Genomic DNA, 13,083 nt, shown 5'->3' on the forward strand with positions numbered 1-13,083 from the left:
TTTTAGGTTGGCTCAGGAGCTGGAAAGAAATGAACCCTTCAGGTGGTGAATCTCATTGGTCAAACTATGAGATAATCAAACTCCCCTGCAGTGAAAATGAAGACATGATGATATTCCAGGGGATTTTTCTTGTTTTATACAAATCCATTTTAAATATAAAATGTCTTATCAAAAAGAATGACCATGTTGTAACAGGAATTTAGACACTGGCATGTCTGAGGTTATGAAAATAATCTATGGTAGAAATATTATATTGATGTAAGAAATATTTTGTAGAAATGAGTCATTTCTTTAGCTTCTGGAAATCTCACAGTGTTAGCTTGCTCAAAATAAAGCTAGCTCTGGCTGCTTTCAACCAAAATACTTTCAGTTAGTGTGGAGTTTTAAGCTACATTCAGACAGATAAATTCTCTACAGCAACATCCTCAAACACCTCGGTGTGTAAGAGGGATTAAAAATGATGACTCATGTAAATAAATTGCTTGATTTTAGAAACTGATCCTGGAAAGATTCCTAACTAGGTACATCTATTGAAGGAACAGAAAATGAGCACTGACAGAAAAGAGTTATACATGGATAGAGAGTATGAAGAGCCACACAAATGCTTGTGGAAAAGGGAATCAAGTAGCAGCAAAAGCCAAGAAAAAGTAACCGTGGCAACAGAAAGTTCAAACATTTAGAGCTAGGAAAAAAAGGAGAAAAAAGTCATAGTAACTGAATACAACAGATGCCTTAGAGGATAGTATTTTTCACTCATGCACTCATGAACATGCTCGGGATAATTTCAACAAAAGACAACCAAATCTTATGGCTGAAGAATAAAACACAAAAATTCAATTCTAACTCAACTATCTTGGAAAAATTGTTATGAAATCAAAATTCTATTTTTTCTTTTGATTCTTTTAAGAAAAGAGATACAGGGTTAGAACTTGACCTTCAGTTGCATTGTGTCATTTGACATTCAAAATTACAAAATTTCAGTAATCTTACTAAATTTTGTGGCCCACCAATTATATAAGAAGTTTGCTCTTAAACAGGCTCAGGCTGTGGCATAGGTCAGGATCCTCCTTGCTTTGGACAGCAACATCCCACTGGGTATTTTTCTGGAATCTGATTATCATTGCAAGGAAATATTCTCATTTTTAGCACCAGAGAGAATCAAGAGAAGCGAATTCCTGCCAGAAAAATGTATTGCTGCATCCAAAGACATGAGGAAAAGTGGAGGAGGAGGAATACTTTTATTTTGATACTGTCTTTGTTTTAAAAACTTCATGGGTTTGTAGTATATGGTTGGGGTGTTCAGAATAATTTAGGAAAGGCAAGGAAAGTCTTACGTGATGGCAGAAGTAGGCCACCTAGTCTACTTCTGTGCCTGCTAGAAGAGAATGCACACCTTGGCCTTTGAAAAATATATATGTAAAGATTATAAAATCATTTGATTAGCATTGCAGCTATTTATTAAATAACGTATCAGGAGGCAAAAAAAGAAAAAAAAAGTCACTTTCAAAATATTAGAGTATTCTCCAAGCTGCTAGCCAGGAGTGAAGTTTTCCTTTGACATTAAATTCAGAGCTGTAAAAAGCAGTGCTTGAATTCAACATTCTCTTTAGCTCAGAGGTATGAATCATCAGGGATGTACCCAGTTACTACCTATGACCTCTGAATTCTGTTTAAGATTATAAAACCAATGCCTTCCCAGTTGACCACGCCCTGTCTGACTCTGTTTAAGATTAAAGAGTAGAAATAGGGGAGGAGGATTCATCACTTAACCAGAAGTAAAAGGACATGTGCATAAAGCCAAGGTGTAGGTAACTAGTTTGCCGTATCATTACAATACAAATAAGCCAACTTTTATATTAGAAGCAGAAATAATTTTTTATTTTATATGGTGCTTGAGAGACACAGAATCAAGGACTCTGAATCACTTAATTTAACAGTGCTAATGTCAGTGAATGTGGTCAAGAAATTACAAGTACCTAATTTAATAATTCAATTCTTTATCATTTAATAGCCAATCTTAAGTGTGTCACTTTGAGCAGTTAGCTCTATAAGTTTCCTCTTTTTTCTGTCATATAGCAGAATTGTGCTATTGGATATATCATTAATTTTATTTTTTTTCTTTTGGAAAAGCAAAAATAGTACTTTGGCCTATCCTTATATATATTAATGATGTGTAGCAAACAAGATAAAATTTATAAACTAAAAATGCCACACAAATGGTAGTTCTATAGTTATGTCTTATGTTTGACTCTGCTATCAGGAAAACCAAATACATTTGTTGTATTTTGATAAAAATATATTTATCATATTTTGATTAAAAAATTAAAGTCCTACTGAGTAAAGTCCAAGTTTATATTACAGGGGGGAGTCAAATTGATCCCACATAGATATTTGGCAATTACTTTTTTGTTTGTTTTGTTTTTTACCTCTCTTTCACTGAATTAGCCCTTTTATATAATGTCATGTATCCACCATTGCAATATCATACAGAAAAGTTTCACTGTCCTGAAAATTCCTTGTGCTCCACCTGTTCATCCCTCTCTGCCTGGAAACCACTAATGTTTTTCCATCTTCATAGTATTACCTTTTCCAGAATGTCATATAGTTGGAATCATACAGTATGTAACCCTTTCAAATTCACTTCTTTAGCTTAGTAATACAAATTTAAAGTTCCTTCATGTGTTTTTATTTTTTAACCAGATCATTTATTTTTAACACTGAGTAATATTCCATTGCATGGACATGCTAATTTATTTGTACATTCACCTCTTGAAAGATATCTTAAAAAAGAAAAGAGAGAGGACCCAAATTAATAAAATTATGAATGAAAGGGGAGAGATCAAGAATAACACCAAGGAAATAGAAACAATCATCAGAACTTATTATCAACAGTTATAGACCTTCCAAAAAAAAAAAAAAAAAATCCCAGGACCTGATGGATTCCCTGGGGACGTCTACCAAACAGTGAAAGGAGAAATAATGCCTAGTCTCCTGAAGTTGTTTCAAAAAAATAGAAACAGAAGGAAAATTTACAGACTCTTTCTACAGAGCCAGCATTACCCTGATCCCCAACCAGGCAAAGACCCCATCAAAAAGGAGAATTTCAGAACAATATCCCTGATGAATATGGATACCAAGATTCTCAACAAGATCCCAGCTAATAGGATCCAACAGTACATTAAAAAGATTATCCACCATGACAAGGTGGGATTTATCCCTGGGATGCAGTGGTGGTTCAACATTCTCAAATCAATCAATGTGATAGAACAAATCAGTAAGAGAAGAGAGAAGAACCACATGATCCATTCATTTGATGCAGAAAAAGCATTTGATAAGATACAGCATCTGTTCCTGATTAAAACATTTCAAACTATAGGATAGAGGGAACATTACTCAACTTCATAAAATCGATCTATGAAAAACCAACAGCAAATATCATTTTCAATGCGGAAAAGCTGACAGCCTTCCCTTTGGGATCGGGAACATGACAAAGATGCCCACTCTCACCATTGTTGTTCAACATAATACTAGAGTCCTAGAAACAGAAACCAGACAACAAAAAGAAACAAAAGGTATTCAAATTGGCAAAGAAGGGGTCAAATTTTATCTCTTCGCAGATGACATGATACTTTATATGGAAAACCCAAAAGACTTCCATTCCAAACTACTAGAACTCATACAGCAATTCAGTAACGTAACAGGATAAAAAATCAATGTATAGAAATCAGTTGCTTTTTTGTACACTAACACTGAAAATATAGAAACAGAAATTAGAGAATCCATTCTATTTATTATAGCACCAAGAACCATAAGATACCTGGGAATAAACCTAACTAAAGAGATAAAGGATCTGTACTCGAGGAACTACAGAACACTTATGAAAGAAATTGAAGAAGACACAAAAAGATGGAAAAGCATTCCATGCTCATGGATTAGAAGAATAAACATTGTTAAAACATCTATATGGCCTAGAGCAATCTATACTTGCAATGCCATACCAATCAAAATTCCACCAGCATTTTTCAAAGAGCTGGAACAAACAAACCTAAAATTTGTATGGAACCAGAAGAGACCCCGAGTTGCTAAGGAAATGTTGAAAAAGAAAAACAAAACTGGGGGCATCACATTGCCTGATTTCAAGCTTTACTACAAAGCTGTGGTCAACAAGATAGCATAGTACTGGCACAAAAATAGACACAAAGACCAGTGGAACAGTGTAGAGAGCCCAGATATGGATCCACAACTCTATGCTCAACTAATCTTAGACAAAGTAGGAAAAAATATACAGTGGAGAAAAGACAGCCTCTTCAATAAATGGTGCTGGGAAAATTGGACAGTTATGTCTAGAAGAATGAAACTTGACCACTCTCTTACAACATACACAAAGATAAACTCGAAATAAAAGACCTCAACATGAGACAGGAACCTATCAGAATCCTAGAGGAGAACATAGGCAGTAACCTCTTCGATATCGGCCACAGCAACTTCTTTCAAGACATGTCTCCAAAGACAAAAGCAACAAAAGTGAAAATGAAAATTTGGGACTTCATCAAGATCAAAGGCTTCTGCACAGCAAAGGAAACAGTCAACAAAGCAAAGAGGCAACCAATAGAATGGGAGAAGATATGCGCAAATGACACTACACACAAAGAACTGATATCCAGGATCTATGAGGAACTCAAACTCAACACTCAAATAACAGATAATCACATTTAAAAAAAATGGACAGAAGACATGAACAGACACTTCTCCAAAGAGATATACAAATGGTTATCTGACACATGAAAAAGTGTTCATCGTTATTAGCCATCAAGGAGATTCAAATCAATACCACATTGAGATACCACCTTACACCAGTTGGAATGGCCAAAATTAACAAGACAGTAAACAACAAGTGTTGGAGAGAATGTGGAGAAAGGGGAACCCTCTTACACTGGTGGTGGGAATGCAAGTTGGTGCAGCCACTTCAGAAAACAGTGTGGAGATTCCTTAAGAAATTAAAAATACTTCTGTATGACCCTGAAATTGCTGTAATGGGTATTTACCCCAGAGGTACTGATTTATTCTGAAAAGAAGGGCCATCTGTACTCCAATGTTCATAGCAGCAATGACAACAGTCACCAAACTGTGGAAAGAGCCAAAATGTGCTTCAATGAAAAAATGGCTAAAGAAGATATGGTCAAGATGTAATATAAAAATACAATGGAGAGGGACGCCTGGGTGGCTCAGTTGGTTGGACGACTGCCTTCGGCTCAGGTCGTGATCCTGGAGTCCCAGGATCGAGTCCCGCATCAGGCTCCCAGCTCCATGGGGAGTCTGCTTCGCTCTCTGACCTTCTCCTCGCTCATGTTCTCTCTCACTGTCTCTCTCTCAAATAAATAAATAAAATCTTTAAAAAAAAAATACAATGGAGTATTATGCCTCTATCTGAAAGGATGAATACCCAACGTTTGTATCAACATGGACAGGACTGGAGGAGATTATAGTGAGTGGAATAAGTCTAGCAGAGAGAGTCAAATATCCTTTGGTTTCACTTGTGGAGCATAAGGAATAACACGGAGAACATTGGGTGAAGGAGAGAAGTGAATTGGGGGAAATCAGAGGGGGAGATGAACCATGAGAGACTATGGACTCTGAGAACCAAACTGAGGGTTTTGGAGAGGAGCGGGGTGGAGGGTTGGGAGAGCCTGGTGGTAGGTATTAAGGAGGGCATGTATTGCATGGAGCACTGGGTGTGGTGCATAAACAATCTTGGAACACTGAAAAAATAAAAATAAAAAAAAAAAGATAGCTGCTTCCAAGTTTTGGCAGTTGTGATTAAAACTGTAAACATTTATGTGCAAATTATTGTATATAGATAAGTCTTCACCTTATTTGGGTAAATATATAGGAGTGAGAATGCTAGATCATATAGTAAGATTATGTTTAGCTTGATAAGAAACTACAAAGCTGTCTTGTAAAGTGGCTGTACCATTATGGATTCCCACAATAAGTGGATAAGAATTCCTCTTGCTCTACATTCTCACCAACATTTGGTATTTTCAGTGTTTTGGATTTTAGCCATTATAATAGATAGAGAGTAGTATCCGTTTTAATTTGCAATTTCTTAATGATGTATAATGTTGAGCATCTTTTAAAATGTTCCTTTTAATATGTTTTAATATGTTCCTCTGTATCTTCTTTGTTGAGGTGTCTGAAGATCTTTAGCCCACTTTTTAATTGGGTTGTTTTCTTATTGTTTAATATTAGAAGTTCTTTATATATTTTTGGATACAAGTCCTTTATTAGATGACTGTTTTACAAATATTTTTCTCCTAGTCTGTGGCTCTCCTCATTATTTTCATAGCATCATTTGAAGAGCATAAGTTTTAAATTTTAATAATTTCCACTTGACAATTTTTTCCTTTCTCAGGTATTTATTTTGGTGCTACTTACCTTTCTGCTAATAATGCAGAATAATATTATTGATAATAATTAAATGATTGATTTCCTACTATGGACCAGTCACTTATATAGTCAGACCTTTCCAGTTATCAATCTCCCTTATCTACACAGACGTTTCAACAAAGGAAGGATTTGGGCACTATCAATATATATTGTTAATGGATCTTTTAATAAAGAATAGTTCCATTTTAGGGGCACCTGGGTGGCTCAGTGGGTTAAAGCCTCTGCCTTCAGCTCAGGTCATGATCCCAGGATCCTGGGATCGAGCCCCACATGCTGAGCAGAGAGCCTGCTTCTTCCTCTCTCTCTGCCTTGTGATCTGTCAAATAAATAAAATATAAAAAAAAAAAGAGTAGTTCCATTTTAGAAATAATCATAGATTTACCCAAGACATTATAGAACAAATTTGCAGAGAGTTTTTATCTTTATTTTTTAGGATTTTATTTATTTATTTGAGAGAGAGAGAACACAATGGGGAGGAGGGACAGAAGGAGAAACAGGCCCTTGCTGAGCAGGGAGCCCTATGAGGGCTTGATCCCAGGACACTGGGATCATGACCTGAGCCAAAGGCAGACGCTTAACCTACTAAGTCTTCCAGGTGCCCTGAGAATTTTTATCTTTCGTTTAAAAAAAAAAAAAAAAAAGTCATTTCCTGTTTAGGTTTCAACATGACAAAAATTTGGATGTCATCACTCCTGTCTCTACAACAAGAAAAAACTTGACAAACTAAAAACAATAACTTTTCTTGAACCAGTCAGGGAATTGAGGTAAAAAACCATCCCCAAATCTGTAGAGATATATCCATATAGAGAATCACAGCTGTGATCTGCTTATCTGGAGCACTAGTGCTAAAGCTATAAAATATTCCTAGTACTTTTTACAACACATCTGGCTTTCAATAAAATGTTATAAGGCATGCCACAAAAACAGGTAAAATCATGAAAAGCAAAAACTTGTTCTTTATCTAGATAAATACAATTAATAAACCTGTAGCCAGATTAACCAAGACAAAAATAGAAACGATACAAACTGCAAGTATTAGGAACTTCACTATTACATCACTATAGGTCTCAAAGTCTTAAAAGGATAATGAAGGAATACTGCCAACAATTCTATGCTCACAAATCTGCTAGCTTAGTGAAATGGACTAATTGCTTAGAAGATACAATCTACCAAAACTGACACAGGGAGAATTATATAACCTAACTAATTCTATTAGCATTAAAGACATTGGATCAATAATAAATAATCTTCCAAAAAAGATAACACGAGGCCCAGATAGTTTCATTGTTGGATTCTATCAATATTTAAGAAATAATACTACATTTTCACAGTCTCTTGCAGAAAATTATAGCAGAGGAAACACTTCCTAACATTCAGTAAGACCATTATTACCATAGGATCCAACCAACTAAAGATATCATCTTTACAGATGTATGAAGACATCTTTTGTAAAGATACAAAAATTACTGAGCAGTATCTCTTATGAATATAGATGGAAAAATCTTTAATGAAATATTAACAGATCAGTTCTCATTATCAAAATAATTATATCAGGTATGTAAGGCAAATTCATCATTCAAAGATATAATCCATCACATTTATAGGCTAACGAAGAAAAATCATATGACCATATCAATTGATGTAGAAAAAGCATTTAACATCCAATACCTATTGGTGTATTGATTCAATACATATATCTGATAAAATTTTGTATTTAAATATTTTAGGGGTGCCTGGGTGGCTCAGTGGGTTGGGCCTCTGTCTTCAGCTCCGGTTGTGATATTGGGGTCCTGCTCTCTGCTCAGTGGGGAGCCTGCTTCCTCCTCTCTCTCTCTCTCTGCCTACTTGTGATCTCTCTGTCAAATAAATAAATAAAATCTTAAAAATATACATATTTTAAAATATATTTTAAAATTCAAAAATAAGAAAAAACAAACCAATTTTTAAAAAATGGTCCAAATAAATCACCCAGACAGAAAATTAACAAGGAAACAGTGGCTTTGAATGATACATTAGACCAGATGGACCTAACAGATATATTCAGGACATTTCATCCAAACTTATAAAGATCAACAACCTGGAAAACAAATGATCCAATTAAAAATAGACAGAAGACATGAACAGGCACTTCTCCAAAGAGGACATATAGCTGGTGAATAGACACATGAAAAAATGCTCAACATCACTTATGATCAGGGAAATGCAAATCAAAACCACTCTGTTAGAATGGCTAAAATAAAAAACACAAGAAATAACAGGTGTTGGTGAGGATGTGGAGAAAAAGGAACTCTCTTACATTGTTGGTAGGAAAGCAGCCTTGTGGAAACAGTATATGGTGGTTCTTCAAAAATTAAAAATAGAATTTCCATATGATCCAATAATTCTACTGGGCAAATAGAATAAAATAAAATAAATTTAAAAGATACATTCACCCCTATATGTACTAAAGCATTATTTATAGAAGCTAAATTGTGGAAGCCGCCCAAGAGTCCATCTCTAGATGAATGAATACAGAAGGTGTGGTGTGTATACATACACACACAATAGGATATTACTCAACCATAAAAAAAGAGGAGATCTGGACATTTGTAACAACATGGATAGACTTAGAGGATATAATGCTAAATTATAAGTCAGATAAATAAGTTAGCAAAAGATGCCATATGATTTTACGCATATGTGTAATTTAAGAACAAAAGAGAACTATAGAGAACAAACTGATAGTTTGGGCTGGCGGTGAGAGGATGGGAGAAATAGATAAAGGAGATTAAAAATACACTTATTTTGATAAGCTCTGAGTAATGTTCAGAATGGCTGAATCATTATATTGTATACCTGACACTGATATAATGCTGTATGTTAATTGTACTTCAATAAAAATGAATAATGTTCCAAACAACAATAAAAACCAATTAAAATAAAAAACAATAAAACAATAAAAACATAAAAAGAATGCTAAAATAGAGTGCATATTTGGAAATAAAAATCATGTTATAAGCATTTACCTGTGTATTTGCAGCACCTGTAAATCAATATAATTTTCCTGAGTTTTAAATGAATTATGTTGGAATTTACTATACCCTATGTTGAGTAGTATAAGATGTTAAGCAGCTTTCCAGTGAATTCTCAAATTCCTCTTAATTATCTCTGACACTTTTCTAAAAATGATTTATTTTTATTTTTAAAAATATTCTATTCATTTATTTGACAGACAGAGATCACAAGTAGGCAGAGAGGCAGGCAGAGAGAGAGGGGGAAACAGGCTCCCCGCTGAGCACAGAGCCTGATGTGGGGCTTGATCCCAGGACCCTGAGATCATGACCTGAGGCAAAGGCAGAGGCTTTAACCCACTGAGCCACTCAGGCACCCCTAAAAATGGTTTTAATATAGAAATGTCTACAGCAATGCACAGGAGTGATTTAGATTAGGGAACGCTGAATAAGAGGTGTCTGATAAACCACAGACTTTACCACTTTTGAAATATTGTGGGTTCCATTCTAGACCACCACAGTAAAGCAAATATCACAATAAAGTGAGTGAAATGAGTTTTTGTGAATGAGTGTGAAAAAAGTTATTTTCACACTATACTGTAGTCTACGGACTACATGATAACATTATGTCTAAACAATACAGTGTACATAGCCCCACTAAAACATACTTTATTGCTAAAAATAAATGCTAACCATCACCTGCGCTTTTAGCGTGTCATCTTTTTGCTGGTGGCAGGTCTTACCTCATTGTTGATGGCTGGTGAGAGATTAGGGTGGTAATTGCTAAAGCTTGGGATGACCATAGCAATTCTTAAGACAACAGTGAAATTTGCTGCATTGATGGACTCTCCTCTTTACAAATGATTCCTCTGTAGTTTGAGATGCTATCTGATAGCATTCTACCCACAGTGGAACCTTTTTCAAAATTGGAGTTGATCATCTCAAATCTTGATACTGCTTTGTCAATGAAGTTTATGTAATATTCTTTTTTTTTTTTTTAAGATTTTCTTTATTTATTTGACAGATCACAAGTAGGCAGAGAGGCAGGCAGAGAGAGAGGAGGAAGCAGGCTCCCTGCTGAGCGGAGAGCCCCATGCAGGGCTTGATACCAGGACCCTGAGATCATGACCTGAGCTGAAGGCAGAGGCTTAACCCACTGAGCCACCCAGGCGCCCAGTTTATGTAATATTCTAAATTCATTGTTCTCTTTTTGATGATCTTCACTGCACTTTCACTAGGCGTAGACACCATCTCAAGAAACCACTGTCTTTGCTCACCCATAAGAGGCAATTCCTCATTCATTCGTTTTATCCTGAGTTCGCAGTATTACAGTCATACTTTCAGTCTCTTAAAAAAAAAAAAAAAAGGCAAAAGATCTAGAGACACCTTACCAAAGAAGATATGCAGACAGCAAATTGGCATATGAAAAGATGCTTGACAACACATGCCAATAAGGAGTTGCCAATTAAATGAAAAGAGATGCTACTGTACAACTATTAGAATACCTATTTTTTTTTAACTGACAATACTAATTGCTGGTTGAGGATGTGGAGCAGCAAGAACTCTCATCTATCAATGCTAAAAATGAAAAATACTACAGCCATACTACATACATAAGACAGTCCAAGCTTGCTACGAAGTTAAACAGACTTCCTGTACAATTCAGCAGTCTCTTAGTTAGAGATCCCTAATAAAAATACTTTCCAGAACTGACAGTATTGGAGTAGATTCTCCTATTTTCAATTTAATATTAATTTCACATCATTTTAAAGGTAGACTTTTTTTTTTATCACTGGCTTTTGTATCAGCAAGGGGGATTCCAGTCTTGGCAACAGCCTCAAGTCTGATTTTAATATTGCCCAAATGGTGGTGATAGTCATCCTTCTCAGCAAATGAAATTTTCATCTGTTTTTGAAGCAATCTACAGAATATTTCTCTCTCAGCTTGCTTCATAAAAAGACCTCCCACAAGGCAGAATGAATTATTTTCATGGAACCACAGTGAGATTTAATGACATTTTTAATAAATAACAATATTTTGTTTACACATAATAAAGTATTACCATTTACAGGGTTTCTGGTTTAGATTTACAAAAATGGACTAAATCAGTGATGAGAAACATAATTTATAATTGTTCTATTACTATTTTTGAAAGTATTTATGGGAGGAAAGGTTAGTGACTGCTGCTGGCACTGTGGTAACAGAAAGCTCATGATTCTCTTGTCTTTTAGGAGAGTTAGACTGCGGTTCATGTGAGAAAAAATACCTCAAGGCTGTGCTTTAAATGCTTAGCTCATTTATCTCTCATCAGTTAGGTAAATGAGATGCGGAAGTGGTTCCTAGTTTCTAAATAACTTTTTATACACTACTGAAAGCCTTAAAGGGTCCTAAAATGCTTTCTCTTGTTAATGAAATTTCAGTCATATAATCCTTCTATAGTCTAGAAGGCTCATTTTTAAAACCTCCAGGCAGGCTGCTGAGTTTACACCAAGTATGCCAACGTTTACAAGCTTCTTTTAATATAAAGTTATTTGTGTATATGGGGTTAATTTCAAAATATATGTACCATAGTTACAAAAAATGATAACATTAGGAATAGGTGAGTGAGGGATTTACTATAACTCTCTTTCCTGTCTTAGGTAGTAACTTTTAGGAAATCTGAAATTATTTGAAAAGAAAGCATTTTTTTAATTAAACATACACATAACCACACTCCCCTTTTATTCCAAAGAGAATTACAGTATATAAGTGTTTAGCATCAGCTTTGAAATGCATAGTTGCAAATAAATTGCCACAAAATATAATGCCTCAAAAGTAGTGATAGCCCAAAGTTCCAGCTAACACTATTTCTTTCTCACAAATCACTGTTGGTACCATGGTAGTTGAAGGCAGAAAATAAATATCATTGAGTTGAAAATCTCTCTACTCTATAATCCACACTGTGATTTTCATCGGCATTTTTTTTTTTTTTTAAAGCTCGGTGCAGAGTTAATTCACAGAAAGACAAGACAAATTCTTATGCCTTCTCTTATTGCTTGTCCTCAAACTTTTAGTGTTTCTTGTGCCATTGAAAAAGTAGAAATGTTTTTCTATTCACTTAAGTTCCTTTGGACAAAGGAAATACCTATAAGGCATAAAATATATCATAAGTAATTATATATATATATATATATATATATATATACACACACACACACACACACACACACTGACAGATCAATGACTGAGTATAAATGATTGAGCTTTACTTTCAGAAAACCGACATTATTCCGAATATAGGACCCACCCCTATAAGGAGGGGATTAATTAATTTGGATTGCTATTGATGTCAAATGTTTTATTTTCTGGAGGATATTAAAGAACATTCCAGCATTGCACTTTATGTTCTCATTACAGAATTTTCTAATTTAACTAAGAATCCTATTCATTAGATGAAAACAACACTATAATTTTTGATACACTAATTAAATATATTTGGATGTTATGGGTCTAAGACTGTATTGGGCTTTCAACCAAAGATGAATTCTAGTTTGGTCTTTGTTATGGTTCCTTTGAGAATGTGTTGTGCTGTTGATTCAGTTTAAAGTAAAATTCACAATTCCTCATCAAGAATTTTATGACCCTTCCATTTTCAAATTAATTATAA

Source organism: Neovison vison, chromosome 4 (genome assembly GCF_020171115.1).
Source record: "Neovison vison isolate M4711 chromosome 4, ASM_NN_V1, whole genome shotgun sequence".
In the NCBI taxonomy this organism is placed as follows: domain Eukaryota; kingdom Metazoa; phylum Chordata; class Mammalia; order Carnivora; family Mustelidae; genus Neogale; species Neogale vison.